General features: G+C 41.6%; 1 long non-coding RNA gene across 1 annotated transcript in view; it reads left to right on the top strand.

Moving 5' to 3' along the window:
- The window catches only part of LOC136569314 (uncharacterized), a 47,872-nt gene extending 37,371 nt beyond the window's left edge, over positions 1-10,501 (top strand). The window contains exons 2-3 of the long non-coding RNA XR_010785334.1: positions 4,939-5,041; positions 10,166-10,501. This is a non-coding gene — a long non-coding RNA (uncharacterized lncRNA). The remainder of the gene's footprint in view (positions 1-4,938; positions 5,042-10,165) is intronic.
- The last annotated feature ends 6,463 nt before the right edge of the window (positions 10,502-16,964 follow it).

The raw sequence follows: 16,964 nt of genomic DNA, 5'->3' as shown, positions 1-16,964 counted from the left end.
AGGACACTGAGCTTCAGGGCTGGACAGCAGTCCAGCTTCAGGCTGACCACCATGCAGTGAACTTGTATGAATGTTACTGCGTGCTCTCAAGCAGGCTGCCTCCACCTGCAAAGCATTCCTGAAGAAAAAAGAATTTCTGAAATATGGACATGGAGGTGCAAAATGCACAAATTATGGATCACAATTATATCTAAATATTTATACATAACAATGTGTATCTACATTAAAAATGCATTTTCAAGTCTCTATGAATTTGAAAACTGAAATCTGAATTAACTTTGGAAGTCCCTTAATTTTCAACAAAAGCTACAGGTGCACTCTAGTTTGCAGTAGCTGTCGGCATACCCAGTTCTCGAATAGAGAATAGGCAGTTTGATTTGATCTCCTCTGTTTGACAGTTTGTCTTCCTACATTTTATAATCTTTATATTTTTTCAACATGGGACATTTATAAAACCTCAAAACACCTGTCTGCAGGAGACAAGTAGTCACTATACCTGAGTTTTGGGTTCTGGAAACGAAAGAACCAAACTATTTAAAATATTGCAATGCCATACCATGGTCAAAAATATAGAAGCAGCATTCCTTTGGGGTAGAGAACTTGGTAGTTTCTGAGTCATATTATTAATATCCTTCTTGTTTTGGCATCCACTTAATACATTACACTGAGAACACCACTGGATTCAGTTTAGAATTTAAACATTAATTTAAAGCATAGTTTTTCCCAGTAACATCACAATTTGAACTAAGGAGCAGGAAGTATACTTGAAAATTGACTGATATTTTCTGAAGAAATTTTGAAAAAACATTATTAGCAGTAGTCACAGAGTTTGAGTGTTACCTGCAAGTACTTATTCCTGCCACTGGGAAATATCCAAGTTTCTCTAAATCAGGTAAGGCTTGTGAGATTTCAGTGAACACCTCAATAGTAGAAGAGGTGGAGCTGCCACCTTATCCTCACCCTCAGCAGCTGTAAAGGAGCTCTCCTACATCTCCTAAAATAAGAAGACTTCACTGGCTAAGGAAAGTTTCTTTAAGTTTACAGCTTCAACAGTTAAAAGGAAGGTAAGCCATATAGCAGGCATTGATATAATGAGATACTGTTTGTAAAAGGTGGTGTCTGATTTCTTAGTGGGCGTGTCCTACAGTCACAGGAGTGATTTGTGGCAGGAAAGTCATCCTGGAAGATGGATAGACCTGCTGCACACTTAGGCAGTTATTTTGTCCTCATTAGGAAGGATCCAAGTTCACTGAGTTCACCTATGCTAGAACTTTGTCTTACTAACTTGTTACCACATGGCCATGCATTAACTTGGTTGCTCTGTATTTGTTCCTTGCATATCATATTCTGTAGTAAGTACAAACTATCCTACTCCTGCTGCCATGAAGGAGTCAATTCCATGAAAAAAAGACACCAGGATAGTTATCACAAGCAACCCTATGCCTATGTTATGCCTGCAGTGACTTGCTCCTGTGGCAAGAACTGGAAAAAACATGGGGTAAAATCCTGCTGAAGACAGCTTTGCTTCTGTTCCTAGTGTGAGGTGGCTTACCTCTGGCCTCACATTTTCCTCCTATCTGCCGGGCCTCCCAATATGTGTGAAAACTATAATCTGCCTTTTCTTCACTAAGATTTTTGTATTGTGGTAGTGTTAACAGTTAAGATCAAATCAATTTTCATAATAGAGAAGCACCATATAACTGTTCTGTACCTTTGCAGTGGTAGACTTTTCCTAGAGGTTTTTTGTTCTTTTTATACTGCTGAAATGGAGAAAATGAACTTAGGACAGTTTTTTTAAAAGCCTAGACCTCCACAGTTTTTCGAATTAATGAGTTTACTAATGAGAATAGTAATTCCAGTGTGCATCTATTCTTTGCTGAGTTGAGGCACAAGTATTTCCAAGGAACATGATTCTTGTCCAAAGGATATAAAAGCTACAGACCCTTACCTAGAAGGAAACACAGTAAGTAAAAGATATTTATGTTTTCAGGAAATTAATGTCTTCTCACATGCAGTGGGACAATCTGGGCTTGCGCTTGTGCTTTACTTTTCCCTGTAATTCCTAGATTATTATAATAGAATTATAAAATATGCTGAAGTGGGAGGAGCTAATCAGGATCATCAAGTCCAACTCCTGGCCCTGCACAGGACATCCCCAATAATCACACCATGTGTCTGGGAATGTTGTCCAAGCTCAGTCCAAGCTCTGTCAGGGTTGCTGCTGTGACCACTTTGCCCAACCAACCTCCGGGTGAAAACCTCTGATACACCGTCCCTGACACAGCATTAGGTCATTCCCTTGAGTCCTGTTGCTGGTCTTCCCTTCATGAGGATGTTGAAGGCCAGAGGGAGGTCTCCCCTCAGGCTCCTCTCCTCCAGGCTGGACAGACCAAGTGACCTCAGCTACTCTTTATAAGGCCTTTCCTTCAGAATTTTCACCACACTCATGGCCTTCTTTTGGACAGGCTCTTATAGTTAAATGCCTTTTTTATACTGGGGCTCCTAAAGTGCCCCCAGCACTGGAGGTGAGGCTGCCCCAGTGCAGAGCAGAGCAGGACAATCCCCTCCCTTGCCTGGCTGGTGATGCTGTCCCTGATGCCCCCAGGACACGCTTGGCCCTCCTGGCTGCCAGGGCACTGCTGGCTCATGTTCAACTTGCCATGGACCAGAGCCCCAGGGCCCCTTCCATGGCACTGCTGTGCAGCCTCTCATTCCCCAGTCTGTCTGTACATCCAGGGCTGCCCCATCCCAGGTGCAGGATCCACCACTGTCCCGTGTTAAACTTTATACTGTTGTTGATTGCAGCTCTCTAATTTGTTAAGGTTTTTCTGCAGGGCCTTCCTGTCTTCAGGGGAGTCAACAGCTCTTTCCAGTTTAGTGTTGTTGGCAAATGAACTTAGCATTCCTTAGAGTTCTGCATTGAAGTGATTAATGAAGATGTTGAAGGGCACCGGACCGAGGATGGAGCCCTGTGGAACCCCCCCCATGACAGGTCACCAGTCTGATGTCACCCCCTTCACAGAAACCTGCCCATGAGCCTGGTCTCACCCATCCCATGGAGTGTTTGTCCAGCTGTGAGCTGATTTTGTCCAGAAGAATACAGTGAGAGAGAGCAATAGAAGCTTTACTGAAATCCATAAAGATCACATCAACTGGCTTCTCTTGATCAACTGGGTAGGTTACCTTTTTATAGAAGTAAATGAGGTTCAACAAGCAAGATTTCAGACATTGTGAGCCATGCTGTTTGTAGGTAATAACTCCTACAACCTGTGGTGAGTCCATGGTGAGAGAGCTGTGCCCCTGCAGCCCATGGAGGACCACAGGGATGCAGAGATCCACCTGCAGCCCAGGGAGGAGCCCACACTGGAGCAGGGGGATGCCTGAAAGAAGACTGTAAACCCATGGGAGGCCTGACCTGGAGTGGGCTCCAGGCAGGGACCTGCAGACCTGTGCAAAGAGGGGCCCATGCCTGGAGCAGGTTTCCTGGAGGGACCCACGCTGGAGCATTCTGTACCTGGAGGACTGCACCCCACGGAAAAGTATCCTACCTTGCAGCAGTTTGTGCAGAGCTGTTGCCCATGGGATAGACCCACATTGGAGAAGTTCATAGAGAATTTTCTCCTGTGTGAGAGAGCCTATGCTGGAGCAGGGAGAACAACTACTCTCCCTGAGCAGTGGTAGGAGCAACGTGTCATGAACTGACTGTAATCCGCATTCTCTGTCTCCCTGCACTGCTGTGGGGGATGAGGTAGAGCTAGGAAAGTGTTTTTAAGGTTTTATTTTATTTGTCATTATCCTGCTCTGATTTTGTTGATAATGAATTCAATTAATATCTCTAATTTAAGTTGATACTTGGGTAGTGATTTCTCCTGGGCCTTATTTCAACTCGTGAATCCTTCTTTCTCCCCTGTCTAGCTGTGGAGAGGACTGATAAACATGCTTTTGTGGAGGTCTGGCATCTAGCCAGGGTCAACTCCCAGAGTTCTCTGCAGGATTTGGCCACTCAGAGGTGGGGTGCATGTCACTTGGGTGGGATACTTTTCCTCTGAATACACTGTAGTACATATGCTCTTTTTTGTACCACAGGAATTTTGCTAAACATGGGAATATCAAATCAGAGAGAAACTCAAGTGAAGTGCTTTGAGGATGGACAACTTCTATGTGTGTAAGATTGTTTCACGTGGGAAAAAAAGTGAACCTTTTCAACCTGGCACTGTCTTTCTTTTGACTGTGGAGATCTCTCTTTCATAAAAACAGTGTCACAGCCTGTAATTAATAATCAGTGGGAGAATCAAGGCAAACCAGACACTCGAAGGTGGTGACACTACCCTGCGAACTGTTGCACTGGTTTTAGCTGGGGTAGAGTTAGTTTTCTTCATAGCAACTGATATGGAGATGTGTTCTGAATTTATGCTGGAAACAATACTGGTAACACAGGGATGTTTTAGCTATCACTGAGCAACACTCACACAGCGTCAAGGCATCTTTTGTGCTCCTCACTGAATCCCAACAGCAAGGAAGCTGTGAGGGCACAAGGAGTTGTGAGGGGACACAGCCCGGACAGCTGGCCTCAGTTGACCACAGCGATATTCCATCCCACATGGCATCAAGCTCAGCATGTAAAGCTGGGGGAAGAAAGAGGAATGGGGAGGATGTTTGTGGTTAATGGCATTTTTCTTCCCAAGCCACTGTTACACATGATGGAGCTCTGCTTTCCTATGGGTGGCTGAACACCTGGCTGCCCATGGGAAGTAGTGAATGAATTCCTTATATCAAAACCTACTTTTAGTCCACCATGGGGGAAGTGAGTGAGTGGCTGCATGGGGCTTAGCTGTCATGGGGTTAAACCACGACAGCTGTCCATAACACTGTCTGTCAAAATTAGTGTAAAAGACAATAACTCCAGTCATATTATTACATTTGGGATTTTTATTTCAGGAAAACCAAAGCCATGAAGGAAACTATTGGAGACCGGGTTACATCTTGCTGAATCAGAAGAGAATTTGAAGTAAAAAGTCTACTGGATAAGAGCAGCATGGATGTAAGCAGATGGGGCTAAGCACCAGCATTCTCTTCTTGGAGAGAATGTCCATGCATTTAGCAGGAGCAAAAATTATAAACATGTGCCCCATTTTCAACTTAAGCAAGCAGTAATTTACAGTCACCAGTGGGATTATTGTAATGTCCTCTCCTTTATGTTTTCATAAGAAAAGAACCCAGGCATAGACACTACTGCTACTGGATTTGTTTTATGTAAAATATTATGTTGGCCCTCAGTTCAGGGAGTATACCAATAGGTAGCGTCAGAAATGTTCTGTTACCTCATTTCATAATCAGTAATTAGATAGTTATGGCACTCTTGCTGGACCTTTGCTTACCTAATACTGTCTTGACATCAAATATAAAAGAAGGTTGTAATTCAGTCTCTCCACGTGCATGTATTGACCAGTTTCATTTCAGTTCAGGACATTGTGTCCCTTTATCTGTGACTCTGCCCCTTCACTACTCAGCTGAACAGGAGCAAAGGGCTTTTCTAGTGAGTCCTTGCCTCAAGAATCAAGGCATGGGTGCTGCTGCTGTCTGCAAGGGCAGGCACAGCAAATCCATCTGTCCGTGAATCTTTAATATAACAAAGGCTCTGGCTCTGCACTCGCCAACTCATGCACCCAGTGAGGCTGGGTCAGACCTCGTCTGGGTGACATCATTGTGGCACCACTGTATTTTAATCAGTGGGAAGGGTAAATGAGGAGAAGAGAAAGGGGGTTTTCCTCAGATGATGTGATTCCAGCTGCCCTACCTGGGGGGAAGGGAGGAAATGAGCCTGAAAATGAAGGTTAAAGTAATGGGACAGAGACCAAGGGACTTGTTCTGGAGCCATGGCTTTGCCTATGTATCTCTCTCATTGCCTCGTGGCAGGGGAAGAACAGGAAAGGCTGAAAACACATGAAATTTTACTACTCTCATGCTATAGACTTAATTCATTTTACATATCCAGTCTAGTTTTCAAACCCATTCAGATATCTGGTGCCTCCACATGAAAACCAGACCCCAAAATTACTTGCCTATAAATGGCCAATGAATGGTTATGTACATTAGAATGCCCAATCTAACGCCTAAGAGCAAGCTAAGCCAGGAGCTACCTTATGTCAGAGAGCACACAGCTGCCAGGAACTAGAAAAAAATAAACTCCAAGGACATCATGTGTCTTAGATCTTAGCCTTTGCTACAGGCTGCAGAAAATTGCTTTTACACCCATGATATGTACAGCCAGGACTCTTTCTGGTAGGTATATGTTTCTAAAGAGCCAGGCAGAGCTCATTTGTTTCTTTAAAAGTATTGTTAGCACCTGTTCCACCCCCTTCAAAAGTAGTGAGAATGTTCAAGAGGAAACAGAGTCAATTCTTTCCTCATCTCAGAATATTTTAATCCCCCTTTTCCTGCTTTTCAGAAGATGGAGATCACCAGAAGGTGGCCTATTCCTCCTAGACTTTTTTGGGAAGTAGAAGAGGACTCTTTTCACCCCTTTGGGAAAATGGGGCTGCTATGCACAAAATTTGAAAGACTGAGTGATGGAGGCAGAGCATGAGTCCCTGGTCTAGTGGTCAGGCTTAGGGGCTGAGAGACATGGTTTGGGAGCCAGTTTCCATGGTCATTCCTGTATTTTAACAATATCACCTAAAATACAGATACAGTCATGGGAGCAAAAACCAGAACTCCTACCAAGCTAAGCTACTTACCCACTTAAACTACTGAACTGTGTTTCACTCCATAAACTTTTTAGCCTTGTCAGTCGACTGTACCTTTACCCAAATTGGTTTAGTCTGGTGGCAGGACATGTCTCTCAAAGGGAGGACATATAACTCTGAATCATCTCATAAACAAGAGGGAACTAAATTTGGTTGACTCTGCCAAGGTGGATAAATTTAGGTACACAAATTAAGCAACTCTGGAGGAAAATTTAAGCTGAAAAAGGTCAACTGCGTATTAAACCCAGGTGTTTTCAGGGATAGGCAGGCATTTTCAGGATAATGTTTTGGACTTCTAGCTTCTAGATCCCAAATAAAGTGCTTAAGTCCTCTTTTGAACCTGGCCCAAAGCCTTGTTTGGATCTGAATACAGCATTTACATTAAAAATCACTGCTTTCTCACCTTACTTTTAGGAGCAAAGTTCACTGAGTTCATGAATATAAGCCAGTGATCCTGAAAGTTTGGCAAACACAAGAAAAGGTGGTTCAGAGAGCTGGGAATCTGGCAGACCTACAGCACTCAGATTCTACAGTTCATGCATCCTCAAAGCAAGAGAGATTAAATTTACCCTCCCAAGCACCAGCCTCACTAGAGCTCAGTGCAGCAGGCTGGGAGAGAGCAGAGAGTCTGATCTGGTGCCATTGTGCCTGTAAGTGCTGTGACATTGTGGAGATCCCCCTGCTAACACTGCTTAAAGCACCGTGTGCACAGGGAGCTGTACTTAACAAGCCTGCCAGTTGTTTGTGAGCACAGCATGTAATATCCTGGCACTGTGGCTGATTGCTTACAGGTGGTAAAAGAGAACCTGACATCCACGCTGAAAGCACCTTTGCACAATATTAGCCACTGCAGCAGACATTGGAGACAGGTGACAAGAATGCATCTGCAGTCCTTACTAGCATATCTCCGTGCATTTACAGGGAAGTTGCAAGTGAGAATGACAGAAACAGCAGTGGGAAGGGATCTCTAGAGATTTTTCAGTCATGCCTCCCACCTGAAGCTTGTAACTGTGGGGTTCTTTTCAGTGCCTCACTGTCTTCTCAGGCCCCTTGCGTGCTGACAGATTCAAAGATATGGAGTGCATTTTGGGCTCTATAGTACAAAAGTCAAATAAAAGCTTAAATGAAAAAAGGGGGAAAAAAAGGAGAGGAGAGAAGTCAGGAAAGATCCTCTAGTTTTGCAACACATGTCGAAGTGCATGGGTAGTCTTGCTGCAACTGGAATGTGTGGAGCTTTTTTGCCATTAACCTCAAGACGAATGGCTTGTTTTAAAGACAGTAAAAACACCATGCTGTGCAGGTGCCTCTATGTGTGGGTGGATTTCTCAGGAGGATGTCAGGGACTGTAGCCACAGCATTGGCGCTCCCCAGTGCTCTGCACCGTCTGTGGCGTGTGAGGGGGAAGCAGCTGCAGTCCTGCACAGCACTTTCCCCAGGTCCTCCTCTCCATCACCACCCCTTTCGCCTCCAGACCTCTGTACCTGAAATTCCAGACTTGAGGTTGTTAAACAAAATGCCAACTGAATAGAGCAGAAACTAGTAAATGAGCAATAAAGGAATTTGAACACAAGAGGGCAATTAGAAAAGGAGTTGAAATGGGAATAATTAGATAACATAATTCTAAATGAATAGTGAATCTTAGTTAATCCTATTAACTATTTGCAATAAATAGAATAAGTGGTTTGTCAAAGTACTGCTAGTTTTTCTATGCTTTGATAGATCAAGGTTAGTTACTGTTAGAACCACAACATTATGCTTTGTTTTCAACTGATGAAGGAGTAAGATTGATTTGAAACATATGGTGAAAAATACTGCCGTTCTTTGTTTGCATCTGTTATACTTTTACTCGTTAGTAATTGGTTCACAAGCTGCATTTCTATTTTTTTTGTTGTATTTTTTAATATATTAAGTGAAAACAGAGACTTTAAGCAGATGTACAAATGGGAGGATAAACATCTCAGAATGCTTTGAAGCTGTGTTATTTTTTTTTCTAGTTTGTTTTATATCTCTAGGGCTACACACAGGGTTTTCTGCTGGTGAACATGGGTGAAAGGCTTTTTATTGGGTCCCTTGGACCCAGTGAGTAGAGGGTCCATATCTGGCATCCTGTAATAGCAATTTTTCAAAGACATAAGAATGCACCCAAAGTAGTAGCACCTTCTTCTGTGGTTTGCCTCTGTTTTTAAAAGGGTTAATTTGTATTGTATCAGAAAGGTTCTGAAGGAAGTTCCAGAGTGTTTATTTAGCTAAAGCCAAGGCTCTGTCATGTGATTAGTTCTTTAAAACTCACAGCCTTCAAACTGTGGATAGCCCAATACATAAAGGTAATTCTTAAGGGTGCAATGCAGTGGATTCCCAGCATTTTCACATCTTTATTCTTTTCTTAGATTATGAAGAACAGCTAATCATAACCTCGTGATCAGTGAGTGCATACCAGAGCAAGCCTAAAAGTCAGTGGAAATTACAGTGTGTGTGCACTTCAGTACAATCAATTTTGTTTGTTGTTTTAGTGGCATGATTCCTGTTTACAGCAATCAAACCATCATATTACACAAAGTAAATCAATAGGGTGATAATGTAGCTGTTTACTGTGCTTATAGACTTGCCTGTGACTATGTCTAGGACACATAATATCACACAATGCAATGTTCTTAATTTTTTATTTCCCTTTGGATGAAGGTTGACATAACTCACAGGTACAAGCAAATCCCACCATGCTACAAAATATAACATTTATAAGAGATACATATGGTACATATTTATAGTGAGCAAAATAAGGACTTGTTTCAATTATGCATGTGGATTAGCTCTTTGAAGAAAAAAAAAAGTAGGTGTTACCTCATGCCCATATAAATCCAGGGGTAAAACATGCCTAAAACAAAACCCCTTTTACGTGCTGTTACTTATACATGAACATTAACATTTTTCAGGCATAACTCTGAACAAGATACACAGACATATGCTGCTATGAATCTTGGAGAACATGCTGTGCTTACATTTTTCAAACTATCCAACAATTTCAGCAATAAATTTATTCTGTGCCAGAAAAGGACAGTATTTGGATATCCTGTGGGCACAAGCAATATATTTTCAACGCACATCAAATGCTTATAGGCAGATGAGCAAGTAACTATTGGCTAAATTAAGAAGTAAACTTTCAACATTTCAGCTGTTTGAGACATCATCCCATGCACACATTATTACCTGCTGTACCTTGCCCTGTACCCAGTGCATCCTGTCTGCCTTTCATTGAGATGTAAACAGCATCATCTCTGGGAGGAGACACTGCAGAGTCACAGGCCACTCTCACTTCTGCCTCAGATTTACTCTGCAGTAACCCACTTGTTAGAGAAAAATTACAAACAGTAAAACTGGGTCAGTTAATTGTAATTAAGAGTTCATCCATGTCTGTTTCATAGGATGGAAATTGCAGACTTGGATCCCTCATTCCTTTTCTGGGAGATACAGGACAACTAGGGAGAAGCAGGAGCAGGAGAACCTCCTGAAGAAGGACCATCAAGCAGAGGGTACCACTTTCTGATTCAACACAGGATGAATCTAGCAGACAGTGACATTGCTACAGACTTGGATTTTCATGATATTTAGGAGAGTTATATGCATCCACTTTCTAATTCATGTTTTGTCTGGGAAAAAACTGTGCAGTTAAAAGTAGCATTTCCAGCAGAGTGGGGGGAGTGGAGATTAATGATGTCTGTAACTAAGTTACATTTTCTTTGTGTATTATTTTGTGTATTCTCTTGAAATTAATCCATAAAGAGTGAGAACTTGAAGTCTTCTGTGCGTTATTTGCAGCACGAGCTTTTTTGGAGGTTAGTGACACTGATTCTCTCGTCCTGAATCTCTCCTATCTCCATAGTTTCAAGAGTACAGAACTGCTTCCTCCACAGCGTGCTCATCAAAAGAAACTGCAGTATGTCGTGGTCTGAAAACCTCACCAGAGCATGTTAGGTTTGGCCCTCTCCCTCTGTCTTCCAGAGACTTCCAAATCTTCCCTTAAGGGGAGCATTCTTCGGATATTCTCTAAAAACCTTGTTTTGTTTCCTGGTGTTTCAGCCTCCCTTTCTTAGGTTTTGCTTTATCAAGTCCTCTAGGGACTTCTCTAGGGTCTAGATCATACTAGGTAGAAACATTTTCTTTTGAGGTTTTTTTGGTAGTTTTTTTCCATAATAACTTAGGACACAAATTATTTGTAAAATCAGATTTGTGTGTTTAATAAAATGAATACAATCTTTTTCAGATTATTTGACATTTTATGGAATTCTATTTATTTGTGTTTCAATTAACTTTGTTAACAATGGCAAAGCTAGTAATGATGTTTGGCAATCAAAACCCATTATGAAGTATTTGAACAATACAAGGTTAGTTAAGTTAAAGGAGATGTTGTGCAGAGCATTTCAAATTGAATTTGGATAGTGGCAAGCATCTGTGTGTTTGGAAATCTCTAAATTTCTGCCTGAAGGGTAAATTGAAGCTTATATAAACAAGAACTTGTGATCTAATGTTTGGGCTTTTACTGACACAGGCACAAAGAGACACACAGATGCACACACATAAACCTCTATGGGAGGTTACAAAATATAGGGAGGAACAAGAGAGAAGAGTAGAGGAAGATATGAGACATGTTTGCTGTCTATTTAATGTTTTTCACCCATGTAATACAGTTTGGCAGACATTTTCCACAGTTCCACCAAATCAGACCTGTAAAAGCAATTATCAGTCATCATAACGTGAATCAAGTTGAACTGCTGTGGTTCTGAAAAGCGTGACAAAATTAATTGAAATTTAGGCAGTGAATAGTTTTCACTTCCTGAGATAAGGTGTGTTTTCAGGGGAAGCTTGTTGCTATGTTGGCTTTAGTTAACAGTTCTTAAGTCTCTTGTTAAAGGATTTGTATTATTTCTGTGGGTGGATCACAGTCTCATCCAATTATGACTTCAGTACAGCCAAGCTTTGTGTCATATGCTTTACTAGCCCATACTCGTTTGCACATTCCTTTCACTTCACAGGAAGATTTAAAAAAAAAAAGAAGGCAAATTTTTCTCTCTCAAGTGATTACAAACAGTACTTTGGAAGTATCAAATTCTACTGCATGTTCATTTCATTCCAAAAATATAATTTTGGTGGCTTAGTGGTGTATTGTTTTAGTAACTACAATAAAATTGTTTAAAATCTGGCAAAAAAAGTATTAGTTCTCAGCCTAGAAGCCAAATGTGATATATATCTATGTTTTCTTGGCTAGTTATCTTCTAATCTCCTGACTGTAGAGAAGAATGAATTTGCTTTCATGTTGTGTTACATCTTTTTTAAAGCAATTTCTGTATTTAAATGGTTTACTGCTAATGATTGAAATTCTGAAGGCATTGGTATGAGTGCTAGTATGGTAAATACGGTATAGAAAGGAAACCGGAACTTCCTTAGTCCTTGGGGTATATTGTGTTCCTAACTGTCTTTTTTTAGCCCAATTTTGCTCTAAAATTATTTTAAGTTTTGGAACTTTTCTGTGCCAAGTTACAAGAAATATCAAAATATAATTTTTAGGGAGTTTTTTTAGAGCTGATTGTTTTGATATATAATTGTTTTTATATTTTCTAATGTTGGCCATTGGTTCTTGCCCTTGGGGTCTTTTCATGTCCCACAGAGTGCAATTCTTTAGTCACTTTGAAGAAGAAAATTAGATGTTCTTAGATGTTACAAAAAAAAAATGTTTAGTGCAAGCAGAGTTAATATTTCAGTACATTTTTCCAGATAAGACATGCCAGTAATATAGATAGGATCTGTAGCTCTAAAATAATTTTCAGACTGAAGACTTGACTAAGAGTCAAAAGAAGCCTTAGTTCTCCTGTCAAACCTCACATAACATAGAAGGACAAAATAGTATTATATAATAGTTGTATGAAGGTTTCTTCTCAAAAAGACTGAAGCCTTTTATGGCATCCTCCTGCAGCTCCCATTACATCTTCCCTCTGATCTCCAACATTCCCCAAATATCTCTGAAGCAAGAGAGAAACCAAGAGTGAGGATGCCAGACAGGATCACACCAGAATCTAATCTAGCAATTTTGAGCAGTTATGACACTCCCATGACTACTGCAAGACTTGAAATTGCTGCATGAAGTTTAAATTTAATCCCACTGAAGTCATTAAGATCCAAACTAATGGAAGTCAATCTAGCATTTAGGGACAGCAAAAGTATTTAGACTGTACATAACAGGCTTCCACAACCTAATAATTTAACCAGAATGTATTTCTGTATTTAATATTTCTTTTCTAATGAGTCTATGTAACACCTGTGTGCCCCAGGTCTACTTGGACTTGTTGGCCATTTGGGACTAATGCTTAGAACTGGGCATCCCCAAATTGATTCTGAGCCTGGGAAACCACTGCAATTGTACCTGAGGAAAATTGAAGCCTAGCATCTGAGCAGGTACCATTTGATAAAATGAGCAAATGACAGGCAACACAGTTAGCCTTGCAATGGTAGCATTCTCCTTTCCCACTCCTCAGCCAAACATAGTTATTTGATTGTAAAAATTCTAATTAAGCACATTATAATGAAATGGAAATTTCCCAAGACATACTTCATTGCTAGAAATAGGCTAAAGGATACTTACTGGAAGTGTTCTTTCCCTGTACACTAGTTATATTGTCCCTTTCTTCCAGTGCAAGGTCTAATTTGGGACATGCAAAGAGCTTTTCAGTTTTCCCCCATTCTCTCTACCCTCTGGAAATTGTTGCATTTTTGAGCACTGAAGCACACGCACTCTGCAGTATTACATTTCTCCCATCTGGCCTGCAGCCTCCCTGCTCAGGCAATGAGCTCACTGGATCTCATAAGCTGTGGCAGGGTTAGTCTAGGTCAGCAAGTACTGGAGAGGGTCTTCACGCAGAGGCTGGGTGGTGCAGGAATCATGAGTGGCATTTCAGCAGGTGGCATCCTTTCCTTTGGAGTTCACCCCAAAATAACACTGCCATGTGCTGGATGGATCCACAAGTGCAACCCAAGTTCAAGTCACCCCACAGGTCCATGAAGGTCACGAGCAGAGTGCCAAGTGTCCCCTACATTTCACAGGGTCAGCATTTATGTCTGCTGAGCCCCAGGACAGTGTGTCCCTCACTGACACATGCTACCATGCAATCCCTCTGGGAGAGACACACCACATGGCCCTGGAAATGACAATACCATCTGCTCCATCACCTCCTACCTGCCACCTGCCAAACAAACCTCTTAAGAACTGGGGGAGAAGAAACCCAGGGTGGTTCTCCCCAGAGGATGTTGGGACCTAGCAGGACCTGGGAAATACAAGCCAAGTTAAATTGTGCATAAATAATGAGACTCAACTGTTCAAAATCTCCCTGAAATGTCAGGTGCATTAAACTTTCCTGGCTTTCAGGACTCTGCAGCAATTTGGTCATGTTGTTCTGCATCATCTGCAGCTCTGTTTTTTTCTCCACTTGCAGAGGTCTAAAACTTTCTGACTGCTATAGACACTAAGAATGTAAAACAGTGTCCAAAATTCAACTGTTAGCAATTTTCCCCAAAAAATTAAAGAGGTCTCTCCTCCAATGGCCATCCAGCTTTTTTTTCCCCTCTGGAGACCATTCACACAGCAAGAAAGAAATCACCTTTTGGACCACTTGGTTCTTTTCCCTGAGATCTGTTGGGTGTAGTGTAGTTCCCAAAACATTGAACTTCTGAGACCACCTGGGAGAGCCCTACAAACCACTGGTGGTCCATAGACCACAGTTGGAATGCTGTTCTGTTAGGCTACTGGTTAAAGAAAAGGAAATTAAACACAGAAAGTTGTTAAAATGACATTGTGTGTGAGTCATGGCTCCACATTAAGTAATACTCATACAGAGCACTTGTCTCCCTGGATGAAAGCTCCCCACCTTCTGTCTCTAGTCTCTACCTCTTAATAATAAATATCATATTTTCCTATTACACAAATGAAAGAAATGCTAATGCTTTGTCTGAGAAACAATGAAGTGATAGGAATAGAAATAGAAATAGAAAGTAATGAGAGGTATATGACTGAATACACCACTCATATATTTCTGCCACCGACATGCAAGGAATTCTTTAAATTTCCACTGAAGCCTGTTTAAATGAAATATGTCAAATAATACTCCTTTTTCACATTCTCTCTTTCCAAAGTGCACCCCAGAGCAACAAGACTGATTCTTTTTTGTTCAATATTGGGCTATAGCAATCTTGCTTCAGCCTTGCCTGCCAACTGATGGGATCATGCAGAGATAGTGTCTAGTGGTCACAGATTTGTGCAGTTCCCTGTCTGATTTTGAAGCCATTTTTAATGAGCTAATTTTTATGATTGGTCACTTGCTTAAGCTTTAAGAAAATTGTTTCAGATCTAGGGAACGACTGCTGTGCAACAGTGGTCCTTTACAATTGCAGTCTATTATTATTATTCTTTCATCAGATTACAAATGTTGTCCCCTCAAATCCCAGATATGAAGATGCATCACACAGAATACAATAAGCCCTACAGTGGACAGCAAAAGAAGGCTTTTTCCCTTGGCATCCTCCCACTTTCAGGTCTTGGACCCAGAATATAGTGCTAGTTTGTAGTGCTGTTTGTGACACAGTCACATCTCTATCCAGATGTTTCCATTTGGACCCTGTTAATGTGCATGGAGTGAGCAGAGCTCTGAATTTGGCTGATTCCTTATGAGAAGCAGTGGGACCAAGGACTAGATATGTCACACTTGGGACCTGCTCCCCACAGTGGGTGGGATGGTCTTGTGCAATCCATAGCAAAGGAGAGGGGTCAGAACAATAGATTTCTGCCAGCAGGGACATAAAAAAATTGAAGTGTCAAAAATATGGTTAGTGATGCACACAGGATTGTTGTCAGCCCTTTGCAGTGGTAAACTGAAACCTTGTATTTTCAGCTAGCGCCTCATTCCCAAGGCTATTTGTTATCCTCTCAATGTGGCACTGGAGGAGGGAATAGATGAGACAGGACTGCCAAATCCCTCCATTGCATGAAGCACACAAAGCTGACAGGCTGGCAAGGAGCTTGGCAAGAAGCTGGCTGTGCTACCACAACACTAGGATGATGGTTGCTGCCCTTCCTGCCCCAGGGCTGGGATCTTCGTTTGCCTGTCAGCAGAAAGGCAAGACTTCTAACTTCTGGGATTTCAGGTACCACTTTATGAGAGCATGACTTGGTTAACTTTTTTAAAGCATTCCCCAGCAAATCCACCACACTGACAACATTTCAGTAACAGCATAACCTGGCAGCATAAAGCTGGAAAGAAAGGAAGGAATGATGTAGACAAGACTCTCCAGAAAAGCTCTTGCTAGAAGTGGCTGACGTGAATTTTCCATCTGGTATTTGCCGCCCATCTCTCCAGCAAGGGTGACACATCAACCAGCTCACTTTGGGCTGGAGACCACCAATACAGTTCCTCTGTGGTGTGTATGTGAAAAGGGGACACTTTGAGGGAATTTCCAGAAGTGTATTGGCCACTTCTGTATTCTGGAATTGATACTCTGAGCTTGGATGGTAGGCCCATGCTCTCAGCTATCAATGATAACATCCTGCATGAACAGTAATGATGGCAACAGGAATAATTTATGGTAATATACTAAGGAACAGTATTTCTTCCAGCAGAATTCTCAGAACCACTGCTCAATGTGAAGATAAGGACAATTTCACTACGGCTTCAACAAAGTGAATAGGATATGACCTAATCTTCCAGCAGTAATGCTAGAACACTTTCTTTGGTTGCTTTTAACAGATTTACATATCAACATAATGCAAATGAAAGGTCAATTTTGTTCACTCCCACATGCTTTTCTGTTTACACACAAGTTCAGAAAGCAACTAACCTTGCACTTCTAATTTTTACTTTGATTAGACATTTGAGACCTCTTAGTAATGCTGGAAGTAGTAAACAGGAAAATTATTAAGAAACCACTTGAAAACCAGTTCCAGAGCTTCTGGCATAACGAGTGGAATTTATGTCCCAGTCACCTGGCACAAAGTTAGCAGAGAGTGTGGTGTAACAGCTTTTTCCCATGATCATAGCTGCTAAATTTTTTTGACTTCTACGTGGGACACCAGCATTAGACAAGGTGAGGTACCAGAGGGAAGTCATCTCCCTCTGTGAAAGGAGAGAGGTTTGGCCAGGACTGTAGAGAATCCACAAAGCATCCTCTCACCACAATCACTTC

Source organism: Molothrus aeneus, chromosome Z (genome assembly GCF_037042795.1).
Source record: "Molothrus aeneus isolate 106 chromosome Z, BPBGC_Maene_1.0, whole genome shotgun sequence".
Classification (NCBI taxonomy): domain Eukaryota; kingdom Metazoa; phylum Chordata; class Aves; order Passeriformes; family Icteridae; genus Molothrus; species Molothrus aeneus.
This window is presented reverse-complemented; position numbering and strand designations above follow the sequence as displayed.